General features: G+C 37.5%; 1 protein-coding gene across 9 annotated transcripts in view; it reads right to left on the bottom strand.

The window, feature by feature from the left end:
- The window catches only part of LRFN5 (leucine rich repeat and fibronectin type III domain containing 5), a 248990-nt gene that overhangs the window by 184108 nt on the left and 48881 nt on the right, over nt 1-16001 (bottom strand). The window lies entirely within an intron of this gene.

Here is a 16001-nt window from a genome sequence, read left to right as displayed (position 1 = left end):
TAAAATGAAGACCTAAAATGAAAATAAATAGTTTTAATTGAGTCATCTGATGCAAACTACTGAAATGCTGTTAAGAACGGCTATTTATAATCAATCATTATACGCCAAGTGAGCACTGTTGGAAGCATTTCCCTTATATGAACTCATTTATTCCTCAAGTAACCAAATGAGCTGGATATTATTATTATCCCCATTTTATAAGACAGGAAGCTGGAGCAAAAGGGATTTAATAACATGCCCAAGGTTCTACAGCCGGTAATGATCCAGCAACGCTGTAACAAAATGAAAAATGACAGCTTCAATACCAGGTCTGGCATGAAGGGATCTAGAATAGACTGTAGAAATAGCTATAGAGCCCTAATGAACACAGCCAAGATGTCCACTGCACATTATCGAAAGTACCCTGTATGTTCAAGAATCACAAGTCACCAGCTATAAATGGCTATAACTGTCAGAAGTCATGCTCAGTAGCTGTCAGTATAAGTCAAAACTAGAAGACAGGATCCAGTCCTAATTAAAGGAAGACTCAGAGAAAGAGGCCACCAGTCCAAACTTAGAGGGTGAGTAGGAGATGTTGGCTGACCAAAGAATTTTATAGATAGAAATCTAGCTATTCCACCTGGGCCCACACTGGAGAAAAAGGAATGCTCAAATTCATAAATAAGCCAGGGGTTGACAAGCCCAAAGAAAGAACCAGTACCACACAGACTGATGAGAGGGGCGGGGATGTGGACATCCAGCAGTCACTTCTGAGCTCCACAGCTACACACATCCCTGTCCAGAGCGGTAGGCACTAGCCACATGGGACTATTTACGTTTAAATTTAAACTAATTAAAGCTAAACAAAATTGAAAATTCAGTTCCCCTATCACCCTAGCCCATTTCTGGTGCTGAATCACACATGCAGCTATGTCTACCATAGGAGACAGCGCTGCGAGAGTGTAACAACTTTCCCCGAAATCCCCCTTACTGAATACAGGGTGATTTTGTTTACTATTGTTACAATTTTACTATTGTTTTACCTCAAATTTTAGCAAGAATTGACTCAATCCTGATGTGTGTAGGATGTAGACACATAAGAAATTTAAAAATGTAGAGTCAGAAAAAACAAAGCAAGGAGTGAGCGTGTGACCGCCTACACAGCACCTTGAAGCCATCATCATCCTTCTCTCAGCCAGCAGGCAGGCCATCGTGTTCTGTTCACCTCGATCCACGAGCAATGGCTGACAAGCCCTTCCTAAGACCCTCCCACCACCGAAAGGATTTAACGGGAGCAAGAATTTTTTCCTGGCCTTTTGTTTCCCTTAGGAGGACAATTCCTAAGCCACAAAATTGAATGAAATAATGGAATCCACATATAAAAACAACTTTTCAATCAATTGAAAATTAATTCTCCTAGCTTGCATTTTTCCCTCTCAGACATGCATGCTCTCTAGTTAAAAGGAGCCTCTAGCCTGACTCATTTTGCCGTTTAGCAGAAGTAGTGATAATAATTTGAAATATTCGTTAAGGAAGCTAAAACTAATACTACCTTTGCTGTTTAGTGTGGCCCAGCAAAAGACACTTTAAACACTCTAAACATCAGTTTTCATGTCTGAAAAACGGGGATAAAACTTATATTATCCACTACAGCTGGGATTTTTTGAGATTTTTAAAAATGTGAATCTCTTCCAAATTCTAATGTCTTGTAACCATGATTACTATTCAGTGTGTCAACAAAATGAGAAAAGAGGAAGCACAAATTAAATACATCATTGATCAATTTTCTTTCAAAGGCACCTAGAGACATCAGGATAAAATAGTTTTAAAATGCTTGGAAAATGTGACTTCTCTGACTTCTTAGCTCTTTTCGATTAACGTTGGTAATATGGATTTTTTTTTTGCACAAATTAAACAGAATGCTAATTAAATTGGGAGTGGGACTCGGTCTCTGAAGAAATCTCCCAGTTAAAATAAAATAAATAAATAAATAAATAATCATAAATAATAAATAAAATTAAAAAATAAAATTAAAAAATAATATAAAATAAAGTGAATAAATAATAAAAATAATAAATAAAATAAAAAAATAAAATATCTTTGAACTAATATATGACCAAACATATTTCATACTGACACAAAATATACCTTGAAGCTAGTAACTTCAATTTTATGAAATATTCAGTCACAACTGAATGTAAAACAGATGTCAAACAATAAATTTACCATGGTATTATAATTGAATTGACATTCCTAACTAGAAATGAACAAAACTTTCAAAGTCAGAAATGTATTTTGTAATTTAAGTGAATAGTAGGTATCAGTTCTAGACATTAAGACCGGAGCGGGCATTTTGTAAAGCACCACCGTTCCCCTCGCCAAGGAGCCGATTCAGCTTCATCTTATTACTAGTTTCTAAAAATAGAAACTGTATGTTTATACTAAAACTTTCAGAGTTAAGAGAAGCAAGAAAGTAAGCAGGATAATGTAATAGTAAAGTTTAGTTGCCCTTGGGCTGAAAATCCCAAATGCATCTTCCTGTGTGACGCCTTGCTTGTAATTCTGATGTTCACCATTGCCGACCCCTGTAAACCATATCTCGCTGCCTCCTAGTCAACACTCTCAACCCAAAGAATCCGTAAGCGCTGGGAGAAAATGCCCAGGTGGGTTTCCTGCACTGGATGGAGGCCAGATGAGAAACGTCCAAGTCCCACCAATTACAGGGGTCTCTGAATGGTCCCTCTTACCCCTCCTCTGGTAGCCCCTCGTACAAAGTCCTAACGCAACCCACTGCTCTTCTTCCCTTTGTTTTCTTTTAGCTTTTGTATGCAAAGATTCCCCTATAAGAGAACATTCCAGAAACTGCAGTAGCATATCATTGTCTTACACCTGGCCACGAGCACCTTCCCGCATAAAAGACTATTGGAAACCAGAGAGCAGGAGGATTCTGAGACCATACATTCTCTTTAAAAAGTCAGAAAAGGAAGTCAAATTTAAGAACGTGCATTTTCAAGCTGTCTAGTCAGGATATAATATTATATAATTATATACAATAAATATAACTATTGATATAGTAAGCAAAATGTATAATTTGAAGAAAATAAGCATTATTTGTAAGCCAAAGAAAGCAAAATGGTTTACTGACAAATTATCGTACGCTGAGCACCCAGCTGAAATATAAGCATTGGTGCCCAGACATCTGATGGTCACCCTGCAGACAGAATTACTGTCGTCACACACAGCCTGTCTTCTCAGGTATTGATCTGTGCGGACTATATCTCAATTCGATCCATACCAACATGTTAGGAGAAAAGATTCAATCAGAAAGAATTTTAAAAACTATTTCACTGTAGAAAAACAATTATTTTGTGATTGAATGCATATTGCATAATTATCCCTAAGGGTTTTTTTTGTTGTTGTTGTTATTGGATTAAAGAGGAAATTCCAGAATGTTTGAGTGCTAAAACACCCCAAATAAATAAAGAACTTATTTAATTAGCTCTCAAACAAGTGGGATTCAAACTTATTAATCTTAGTAGTAAACACCACCAAGAAAAATTGCCACTAGGAAAAAAGACACAAAATGATGGCAGGAAGAACTGAAAATTGCTTCAAGCAGTGTTCTAGCATGCTGTTACCTTTTACAGTTAGAGAAATAGCATAAAGTTTGCATTTTTAAATATAGTTTATTTATTAGCTCTTTTTGATATCATTTTAAAATTAAGCTAAAGGTCTAATATCACTCACATAAAGTTTAGCCACTGCGTGTGAGAGAGAATCTCGCTGTAATTGTACCTCCCCCATGTCTCACCTGCAGAGGATCTACAAACACTGGTAAGGACAGCTTAACCTCCTAGTGATGATTCTGGGAACGATGGAAGGTGAGATGAAGGAGGATGCTTTCATGGTGTTTACAACGCTCAGGAAAAAGGGGAAATCGGGAAAAAGGGAGAGAGAGGAAAAAACGGAAAACATTTTATCGTGACTCCTACTGTGCACGTTAATGATTCCAATCCAAACTAAACCTACTTTCGGTGCTTAATATGCCAATCAAGTTATATCCCTCCCACATGAAATATTTTTCATTTACAAAGAATAATTTATTTGATTTTTATATTAGCTCATCTTCATATTTAAATATAATCCCTCTATAAACTAAACTGGACAAGTATTATTTACCTTTTTCCCCTGAAATTAGCAACCCTTCCCACGTTCGCTAACTCCAAGTCCATCCACATACCACTTTGTGTGCATAGAGACCAGCTTACACAGCACATAAGAACAAATTCTCTACCATATTCTTACTAGACCATCAATGCACAACTAAGATGAGCTGTTAGGTTATGCTACAAAATGAAGAAAAGGATGATTCTTATAAGCATTTGCTTTACATATGAGTGATATTCTCAAAACACAAAATTAGGATCCATTCAAGGTCATCCTTCCTATTCTTTTCTTTTTTCTTTTGATAACTAGATCTTGCTGGTACTCTTCCCTCTCTATCCTTACACAAAGGGTTCTTAACAGATACAGAAATTAGAAGATTTGTTTTTCCTCGATTAACAGCAATGCAAACAATCTCCCTCCTTTCAGGTCTTGGAGTCCTGTGAGGCCCTGCACTATATCTCCTGGTCCTCTTTCCATGGTGACCTCTTTCCTCTGGTTGACCTATCAACCTCTGACCCAATCACATCAAGGAATGCAAATGAGTCCTCTCCACCCAGGAAGAAGTGTAAACCCCCACCAGGGCTCTGAGCACTCTCCTCACCATTATTCAGATCGATAATGAAGTCTGGTTTTTCTTTCAAGAGCACAGAAGTTTGACTACACAGTTTAGCTTAACAAACTAGTTAGTAATTTTTTTTCAAATCGAAAGATCTTATAACTTGGCCAAGTTATTCAACATCCATTAACCTCAACTCTCTCAACTGTTGGAAGACAATGATATTACTTCTCATGTTTATAAGATGAAATTAGATTAACCCGTGTGTAAACAATTTCCACAGTTCTTGCAGATCATAAGTAGTCAATATATACTATCTATTTATAATGGGAGTTAGGAGTAGCAATCTACCATTCCGACTTACATGGCATTCCTTATGCTCTTACCAAGGTACAACTCCCTACCACAGGTGGAACCACTCTATCTCCTAAACGCAAAGTAAAGAAGCTAGGTGGCAATATAAGTTATTGATTGATTTTGCTCTGCAACTTGGTTAAGCTGAGAACCATGCTTCCAAGTATTCCTTTCCTTGTGTTGTCCAGGTTAGCGTTAGCCAAAAGTTGAAATTCCGCAAGATTTAGAAAGCAGAAGAGAGACAACTGCCACAGCTCCCTGACAGTCTTTTTGCAGACAGATACAGCGACAAACAGAGGCAGAGCTCCCTATGGTGGTTTACAGTCCTCTGCGCCATGTACAGCTCTTTTCCCTAACTGATGGACCTTATAACCAACTGCAGCTTCAGATCAACAACAGCTGTTCGGCTATGAGCCCACAGCTACGGGAGCTACACAGAGAGCTGCGCGTGAATTTGCCATTTTTGGTCACACGTAGGCTGGATAGGGGTTGGCTTCTCGGATTTACCACTTAGTGACTTCTCCAGTTCTCCTTCCAGAATTTTACTCCCCCAACTCCTTTCACAATTATGTAAGGTCTAATTCCTATAAATCCATTATCCCATAATACTCATAGTATAATGATTTGAGGAGCCAAGACATCTCATTGTTAAAATCACTTCTCCCAATGTGCCTGTGGTTGCCATAATAGTCATTACTGGATATTTAGTATAGAAGATAGTTAAAAAGTTTAATATTATCTGTCATAAAAATTATACAGGTATTAGAAATATATAGCATGTGATAAAAGCTTAAGAACCATGTATTAAACTACCTTTAAGTAAGAACCTAAAATCTTTTTATTAAAATGAATGACACGACATAGTTTAAAATGCAGTTCTGCTTGTCTTACATCTCATCTCTGTGACATTCAACACTTCACTTAACCACTTTGAGATCATTTTTCTTCACATCTTACTTGAAGATATCACTGATCTTTAATAAAAATACTTGTTTGCAAAAGTTCATAGTTCATAGAAAGTATTCACTTGATATTGTGTCAATAATATGCTCGATTTTAATGAGGTAAGTTTTACTCTTAAATAAGCAGTTTACAAGTCATTTTTTTCTTAGGGTTTTTTGACGGATGTGCTTCAAATATTGGAGATTCCTAAATGTTTAACTGTTGGATAGATCAGATCATTGTATTAAATTAACACAAACCTACAGCCTCAGAACTCAAATAAAAGTTATTTGGTAAGCAAGCAAATGATCCAGCTTTCCAATCAGAATAAAACATACTTAAGCTTTCCCATGTATTTCCTGTTAATTCAAACAAATTATAAAAACAAAAGTCCTCCCTTGACCCAATTATCTTCCTAATTATCCCCTTATTTTCTGTCCTGTTCTCATAACAAGTCTTGTCTACACTTACTTTATCTCCACCTCCTCTCCTGTCTGTACTAGTCAAAGCTTTGCAGTTGGTTGTGCCCCTACCACAGACTGAAATAATCTCTCTAGTTCACCAGTTTTCAAATTCCAGAGTGCAAAATAGTCTTTTGTTGTTCCTTTTTAAAATCTAGATCCTTAAACCACATACCCAAGAGATTCTAATTTAATAGTCCCAAATTGGAAGGCAAGAGTCTGAATATTTATCAGCACTCCTAAATGAGTGTGATGGAGGTGGTTGGGAATAATGTCATGAATCGACCAGATCTGGTGGAGACTCCTCAGTTCTTATTCACATTTGACCTTTCTGCAATATTTGATACTCCTGATGATGTCTCCTTGAAATTTTATCTTCCCAAATGCTCAAGGTCCAGGTCCTTGAAGAAGCTGGCTGTCACACAAATCATTCATCGCTGAATTCACAAAAGTGAGCTACAGACAACATCATCTACCCTAAGTATTTACTTGCTGTTTGGTCTAAAGCTTCAGTGGCCTTCCCTTCTCCATGTCCTTCATGGGATTCTCTTCCCTTCACCATTTCTTACAGTCTTAGCCCACTTTTAAGATAGATAATGCAAACAGTGATGAGTATTTCCTGAATGTTTATGATGCACATTGTATCATGCTTTCCCCCAGTGCAGTTTTTTGTTGTTTAACAACTCCCCCCCGCCCCCCGCACCGAGCTACTCTCATTGCATGAAAGCCCTATTGCTGTACTGCTGTCCCCTATGTCCCACTAGCCCACCAGGGCACTTTCTCAGGGATGCTTCTCCTGATGGTCTTACTGACACTGTCCACTACTGAGCGCTCCTTTCCCAATGCTCTGTTATCATCTAACACGTGGGAAGTGGTTGATCTGCTTAAGTCACCACCTCTAACCAGCGGGCTTTGAAGGGAAAGGGCTATAGCTATTAGTCCAAGGCCTGTCACAAAGCCTGGCTGAATGACTATTTTAATTAATTAAAGCTGGCTATCATTATTTATTATTTAACTCTTCAACTCTTCTAGCAAGATATTGTACACTATTTCACAAAATGTGGTCCTTGGACCACTTATATTCAAATCACCCTGGATGACTGTTAAAAAAAAGGTTTCCTGTACTCCTTGCTTACTATACAGGAGTATTTCTAAGGTTGAGGCCAGGTATATTCATTTTGATAGACACTTTAGGTGATTCTCATGAACAATAAAATTTGAAAAATATTGCTTGAGTGGGAAGAGTTCTTACTGAGATTGAAGAGACCTGTCTTGTACTAGTGACAATACCAATAGCTAGCTTATATTTCATGAACAAATCCTCTAAGAAGACTAGATTTTAGTTTCATTTAGAAACAGGGGATTAGAGTACGTTATTTACAATATTTCTTCTATCTCTCAAATATTTTTCAGTTTTAATAAGTTGGAAGAACTAGTGACATACTTGCAAGTAAAGTTTCTTCTAAGCCATCTGAAATCGGTGTCTATCTCTTGCACCTGATAGCAAAGAATGCGTAACAATAATTTCAAATCATACAAAGATGCAAGAGATATAAGTGGAATGAACAAGCTTGCAGCTAGGGCTCTTCTTATTGTTACACTTAGGTAAAGAAGAGCAGGAACGGGTGTTCAGACTTGGCCAAAGTATCCTAGCTTCTTTGATTTCTCACCCTAAGTAGTTCATAGAAAGAGAAATATTACCAAAATTTTCTTAAAAACTATAATCCTTGGACCACATGCATCAGAATCACTTAGGGTTCTGCTTAATATTGTAGTTTCCCAGGTAACATCCACTACCTGCTGAATCAGAATGTTTGACCAACACTAAATCTCTTTACAAGCCCTCCAGGTGACTTATTCAGCTACCATTTGAGTACCACTGGCATACACAAGCTAAGTAGTTAATTCAGACATACATGAATAACAAACAAATTTCTCCAATGTCTAGAATAAAAGGATAAATAACTACTCTAAGGTCTTAGGCAAGCCAGTCTTCTGAACATGTTCAGAAAATACTTGCACAGTCTTGTGGACCTTTAAAACAGCACGTTTTCTGACTTCAGGAGTAGGAGATTCAAGGCTGTAGGCCAGGATACCATCGTAATCCAGCATATAACCACAGCCTTGCAAATGTTCAAACATTTTGATCCAGTACAGTTCTGGGTAGAAATAGAAGCACTGAACATATAAGAGATGACCACAAAAATGATGAAGGAAGCTTTAGAAGCTAAGGAAATAAGAAAAGACTATAATACACAGAGAGGCAGGGAAAGAGAACAATTAAGGAATAGGATGATGAGTTAATCAAGCGGAATCGCAGTTTGGCTGAACTAAACTGGCTTAGATCCTAAAATTTGTGATTAGAAACCATCTAATTGGTTAAGAAACAAAAGTTACATGTATCAAAATTTAATAACCATTGGTATATCATGTCCAAAGGCATAGGTGATACTAAACTAACAGTAAATAAATTTCCCTTACCCCTTTTTCAAAGGGAAAAATAAGCAATGAGAAAAATTTTACAAGGTATTAAGGTATTGGGAAAACTATCCTGAAAATGCTTTCAAAGTCATAGACATAATTGAATCTTTTAATAGGATAAATACAGGTTATTGGCTACATATGTAAAACTTTTATGAAGTCCATTATAAGTTATTCATATTTACATATGAGAAAATTTTCAACTATTAGAAATGAATTCCATGCTACAGATTGAAAGAAAGATAATTTGAATAATACATTACAAGTTCATAGAGGTTACTTTCAAGAGTGTAAGAAGTGAATGACTAGAGCATCAAGGAGCTATCATTCATCACTTTCCCTGCACAAAGCTGCATGCATTAATTAAGTCCTAGTTAAAGGAAAATGGTATAAGTGCCAATCATGCACTTATCAGAAATGCATCAAGTAAAATTATAGTTTAACTTTCCCCCTTTATAATCCTATGAATAAAAATTTCTGTCTCTGTTCATTGGGAAATAGTCTGGTATTTCTCAAGGTCAAACTTCTCTGACAAATGTATTTCCAGTATCTTGTCAAATAAAAAACACAGCTATCGTCTGCATCAGGTCCAACATGATTTATAGATCCCTGTGACACGACTCATACTTTCAGCACATGACCCCTACAAAGGATTTTTTTAGCTATAGGATTTAAGAAAAACTTTTTTTGGTCCTTTAATTAATGGTAAAGTAGTTTTAAATTGTTGAATATTTAAAGCTTTGAAAACAATTAGACTATACATGAATTTATAGATATAGGTCAGAGGTTTTTGGTTTTTTTTTTTTTCAAATCTGGTATTTAACAGATTCTTTCACATTACCAAAGCAATTTTTATTCCTATGTTCTACGTAAGATAAAGCAAGACTATTCCTGATGATATATGTATTTAAGGTTCATCCATAATTCCACACAGTGCCTTTGACAGAGAGAAGGAATCGAGAAGGAGGCTTATCAAGTTATTTCATACCTATTTCAAGCCTTTATAGCAAAAAGGACTATGGGTACATATGTAAATTTGGTTTCATCATGTGATCACACTATTGCCTAACAAGTTATAAGTACTTAAATATTTTAAATGGCTTTAGATGCTTCTTGCATATTTTGAAAGTGCCCATAAATATCAAAGGATTTTGAAAGCCATTTGTATCTTAGTTACAAAGGAATTTTTCAAATAACCTTATGAGCTTCCCACCAAATGCGATAACTATTTTTACAGAGCCTAATTCTGAAATGCTGTCTTTCTGATGTCCTTCTGAGATGGGTCAGATCACAGCACTAAGTCCAGTGGCAACTCTAGGAATCTTTCACTTGGTTTTACATCATTTAAGGCAAAAATGAAGTGCATAGTGCAATGCTTGCTGAACATATTAACAGGTATCCTTCAAACTCTTAGTGAAAACACCATCGTGACATTACTTTGTATCTGTGCCTAAAATTAAATTAAAACATAACCTCACTTCTTCTCCTAAGACATTTATAAAGATATGCAAAATCTCAAATGTGGCCATTTTTTCTACTAATTAGGACAATTCTGGTAGCTAAATGACCAACATTTCACAATGCAAAAATGTAGGTCTGAAATGTAGGTGGGAGATGTAGATGAGAGACTGGAAAATAAGGTTGTATTCCTGTCTCTTTCACTTATTAAGCAAATGGCCCTGTGACTTAGTCTTTCTTGGCCTCAATTCCCTTTCCTATTAATTAGGAATAATAATATCTGCCTAAGAAGCATAACTTAATGGGTGAGAATAAGGATTTTTCATTCAAAATAAGTCCACATGGAGAAATATCCAGGAGTAATAAAATAATATAAAATGATGAACAATGGTGGTACTGTGTATTCCTACTGGAATTAGGAAAAACATATAGGGCTTTTTCCCTAACTTCAGTCTCAGTAAGAATCCAGCAATTGGAATAAGATGATAAAAAGCCACACTCTCAGTCCCTCGGTGTTCTTTCTTCAATTTTTGTATAAGTGGCCAAGGCTTTACAACTTGCCCCCACAAAGAAATGCTTTTCTAAGTTCCAGTAATTATTAGATGTTATATATGCTGAGCATTAAAATCCTAACAGTTGTGTTTGACAGCTGAATCCTGGAAGTATCTAACATGCGCTAAGGTACAGAGCCCTCTTAAATTGAACGACTTAGACATATGTTCTAAACTGCCCCCTGCCATACTCCCTTCCTGGGCCCAATATTCATCCTGAGTGAAAGATTTGGGTTCATTAAATCTTTTTAAAAGTGGTTCAGCAGAGCTGCTGAGGTCTCAATAAATCCCAAACTGTGAAATATAAAAAACAAATCTCACCAATAAAAACATTCGAATATTACCAAACAAGAATAAAACTCAGTGTGAATGACTAATGTGTTCAAATTCCTTCCTTTCATGGCTTTAAGTGGCTAGGATTAGCATAAAGAGCCTTCTCAGAGTGTAGGCAACAATAAAACTGCCATAACTCCTACTTTGTAGTGACTTTCATTTCTGGATCTGGATATTCTTTAATTTTCATGATAGCCTTGGGAGGTAAATATCATTATCCTCATTTCAGAGGAGATGAAATCAAGAGATTAGTAATTTGCCCATAGCTACACAGCAAGTGAACTATATGCTTATTTCAGTCCTAGGCATTGGTACTAAGATTACTGCATTCCTAAAATTTATATAGCTAGAGGGTTAGCCCTTTAGAGAAACAGCACGAGGTTGACAGCCAAGTAAAAATCCAGAAGTCAAAAACATGAAAACAAACAGTAAGGTGCAAAAGAAGGAGTGGAAAATAACTGATAGGCATTAGAAATTTTTTAAAAAGCTAATATTGATTGATTGCTTACCACATGCAAAGCACTGTTCTAAATGTTTTATATGAATTAACTATGTAGTCCCTATCGTAGACCCAAAATCAGTGGTCAAAACTGTGGGGTCGTCCTTGATTTCTCTCATTCTCCCATGCTCCACACCTACAGAAATCCTGTGCCCTTCAGCTCCAAAATACATCTAGCATCTGACCACCTCCCTCCACCTCCCTACTCTATCTGCAGGGTCACTGCAATGGCCTCCAAACTGCTCTGGTTTCCAAATTGGGCCCTCTTCCACCTGTTGCCTCACCCAATAGCCAGAATAATCTCTTTAAACCATAAATCAGATGGTGCCACTACTATTCTCAAAACATTCTAATGGGTTCTCATATCATACTCATAATACAAGTCTTTACAAAGTTCTAAAATGCCTCATGATCTGGCCTTATCCCTGCCACTCAACCGTGACTCCCACTGCTGGCCGATCATCCTGGATCATTCTAGATATTCCTATGAATTATGTACTTGCTGTTTCTTGTCTGGAGAACTCTCCTTCTAGATATTAGCATGATTTAGTTCTTTACTTGCTTCAGTTCTCTGTTCAATATTATCAGTGAGGACTTCTCCCACCAGCCTATATAAAATAGCAACAGATACCTCCCCACAGCTACCTACCCTGAGCCACTTTCATTTTTCCCTAGAACCTATCAACATCTGCATGTGTATTTCATTTGTTTGTCTGGGGTTTTTTTTGGAGGAGAGGGAAGTCTGTCTCCCCATGACAATGAAAGTTCCAGGGACAGATTTTGTCTGTCTTGTACACGGTTTGTAAGAGTAAGTGTTCAACAAAAATATGTTAGACAAAAGAATGAATTAACAATCCAATGAGGTAGGTTCTATCCTACATCCCTTTTAGAGATGAAGAGGCAGAGGCATACAGAGACAAAATAGCTCACTATAAGTCTCAAAGGTAGAGAGTGTCAGAGCTCGAAGAAAACCCATGCAATCAAGTTGCAGAGTGGGTGCTCCTAGCCACAGAACTGCACTGCTCTCTAAGTATATTCCAGTGACCTAAAAATACCTTTGTTACTTTAACAGCAGGACCGTGGTAACATCCAGTCCTTGCTTATTTTCTACTGGTCACCATAAAGCTGTTTTTTTTTAAAAGACACCACTAAACCTAGTGCCTAGACCTTGGGTTCTAAACACAGTTCCTATTAAGAACTAGAATTCCTGGAGATATAGCTTGTACCAAGACTGGGATGAGGCAGGACAAAATGGGCCTTGTTGTGCCAGTAAGTAAGGAGATGCTGGAAAATTGCTGGAGCTGTGTCAAAAGGAAGTACATGCTTTGTACCATATGTAGGGCATCATTCTGTGTGCTCTCTTCAAATCAGCTCTGCAAAGTAGGGCTATTAGCCCAGAGGCAGCAATGCATCTGGCAGGCAGTAGATGCTACCACATGGTCTTTGCCCAACGGAACTTACGGAAAAGGAATCTAGGATCACAACAGAAATAACACGTTGAATCCACAAGTCCACAGTGATCATCACAGAAGGAAAGGAAAGAAGGAAACAAACGAAAGAAAGAAAGAGAGAAGAAGAGAAAGGAAGGAGGGCAGAAAGAGGAAGGGAGGGAGGGAAGAATTGAGACAGAGACAGACAGACAGACAGAGACAGGGAGAGAGGTAGTGTGTAGGGAAGGGGCAGTGTAGGCACAATCACAACAGAAAATAACCACTTTGCCACAACCTTTCAATACTTATTTCAGGCAAAGTTCATCAATAGGATGAGAAGTTGTTGGAGAACAGGATTTTCACACATTCCTAAAACATCATCTCCCTGCTTACTTATTAATGACACAGGAGAAAAGGCAGCTCACCAAAGGAGAACTCAGTCAGACACCACATAACTACGTAAGGGCATGGGACATCACCAATAACAGTAGAAACTAATACCACAGGTGTCCTCATGAAATACTCTATGACAAATGTTAATGATTAGATTCACAAGAAAATGATCAGACAAATCAAAGCTCAGAAACATTCTGCAAAACACTAGCTTAAACTCTTCAAAATGGTCAATGCTATCAATGTTTTTAAAAGCATAGAAAGTGATCCTGACAACTAAATGTAAGCATGATCTCTGTTTGAATCCTAGATTAGATTAAAAACTAGCTATGAAGGATATCATTAGACAATTACAGCCTATCTCCTATAACCGATCAGCTTTGAATATGCATTACATTTCAAGAGAGAAGAGAACTTTGAATATGCATCATATTTTAGATGAGAGCATCATATTTGTGTTACATTTCTTGCATTGCAAACTGTATTATTTTTATATAGGAGAATGCCCTTGTTCTTAGGAGGGACATGCTCAAGTATTTAGTGACCTTGGATCGTGATGCCTGCAATATCTCATCTGTATCAGCAAAAAATCTATATCTATAGCTAGCTAGCTATCCATCCATCTGAGAAAGAAAGAAAGGGAGCGGAAGCTAATGTGACAAAACATTAACAACTAGTAATCTAGGTAAAGATTTGGGGGAATTTATTGCATTTTTTCAACTTTTCTGCCAATTAATTATTTTTACAAAAATATTTGGGAAAAAACTATCTTTTGGGTTCCTGGACCCAATTCCAAAGCGTGTGTGTGTGGAGGCTTCCCCACACCAACAAGCAGTCTGGGACACCAAATGGGTGTCTTACAATTCAACTCAATTCTGACTTTATCTACCGAGAGACACCATTAGGTTCCACAGGTCAAGGATTCAGTCCTACAAGACTGCTCCCCACCACCCCTGCCCCACTTCAGATGATGGGTGCAAGCCCAGGTTGTTACCTGTGCTTCTGACCAACTGGCTACAGATTGGAGGTTTCCACAACCCCCTCCTTAGACTTCAGATGCCAGTCTCAAGCCCAGGTTATTACCTGTATTTCTGACCAACTGGCTATAAATCAGATGTTCCCACAACCTCCTCCTTAGGTTAGATTAATTTGCTAGAGCTGCTCACAGAACTCAGAGAAACATTTTACTTAGTAGATTCCCTGTTTATTATAAAAGAGCCTAATTCAAGAACAGCCAGATGGAAGACATGCATAGGGCAAGGCAGGGGGAAAGGGCACAGATCTTTTCATGCCCTCTCCAAGCCCCTCTATGTGTTCACCAACCCGGAAGCTCTCTGAACCCTGCCCTTTTGGGTTTTTATGGACTGATTGATTAAATCCTTGGCCATTGGCAATGGATTCAACCTCCAGCCCCCTCCCTGGACGTCAGCAGTGGGACTTAAAGTTCCAATCCTCTAATCACATGGTTCGTTCTCCTGGCAACCAGCCCCCATCCTTAGGTGGGGTCCAAAAGTCACCTCATTAATATAACAAGAGACATCTTTGTTGCTCTCATCACCCAGGAAATTCCAAGGGTTTTAGGAACTCAGCGCCAGAAAAGGGGACAAACACCAAATAGCTATTTCTTATTATAAATCACAATTCACAGGTTACTTTCTAAAAACTCCAGAAACATCGAAACATTTAAAAAGCTTTAAAAAGTAAAGATAATTTGTTGTCCCAGGTCCATTTCTGTTAATTCATGAGTTTTTTGGCCCCCTGAAATTCTTCCACAATAACTCAAATTATGTAGCTTGTCTTTATTGTTTACATTAATTTTCACATATAGGATCTTAATACAAAAAAAAGTATCAATAACAATGGTTAAATTTGAAGATTATGCAATAACTAAAAGTAGAATTTGTGTCAAATCCACATTTTTTTTCTACCATTGGGATTCTCCTAAATATTTCGAGTTTGTGAATAGGGTCACAGGTTAAATTCTTGGATAGATTACTTCCATAAGACACTAACATTAGCTCTCAGAGCATATCATACCTTGTGTTTACTTTAACCTCTGACCCAAATTTAAAGGCTTAGATTTTCCATGCATTACATGAAAATATCTTTCTAAGGCCCAGCATCCCCCCAACAATAACAAAGTTATTATAGTATCAGTTCATTTTGCAGTCCTATTTTTCTCTATGTCACCTTTTTATGAGGCTAGTTATCTCTCAGAAATGCAAGTGTATCTGTCTCTCCTCGGGCGGCAGAGGCAAGCTGCTACTCACCTAGTAAAGTCCTCCATCTTTGCAGAGTACAGAATCCTTGCTGGAAAGCAGCTACCCTGTCAAGGACCAAATTTCCTAAACCCCTCTCCTTCCAACCCCACCCCCTAGGACTGCCCTCTATGGAATG

This window comes from Equus caballus, chromosome 1 (genome assembly GCF_041296265.1).
Source record: "Equus caballus isolate H_3958 breed thoroughbred chromosome 1, TB-T2T, whole genome shotgun sequence".
Classification (NCBI taxonomy): domain Eukaryota; kingdom Metazoa; phylum Chordata; class Mammalia; order Perissodactyla; family Equidae; genus Equus; species Equus caballus.
This window is presented reverse-complemented; position numbering and strand designations above follow the sequence as displayed.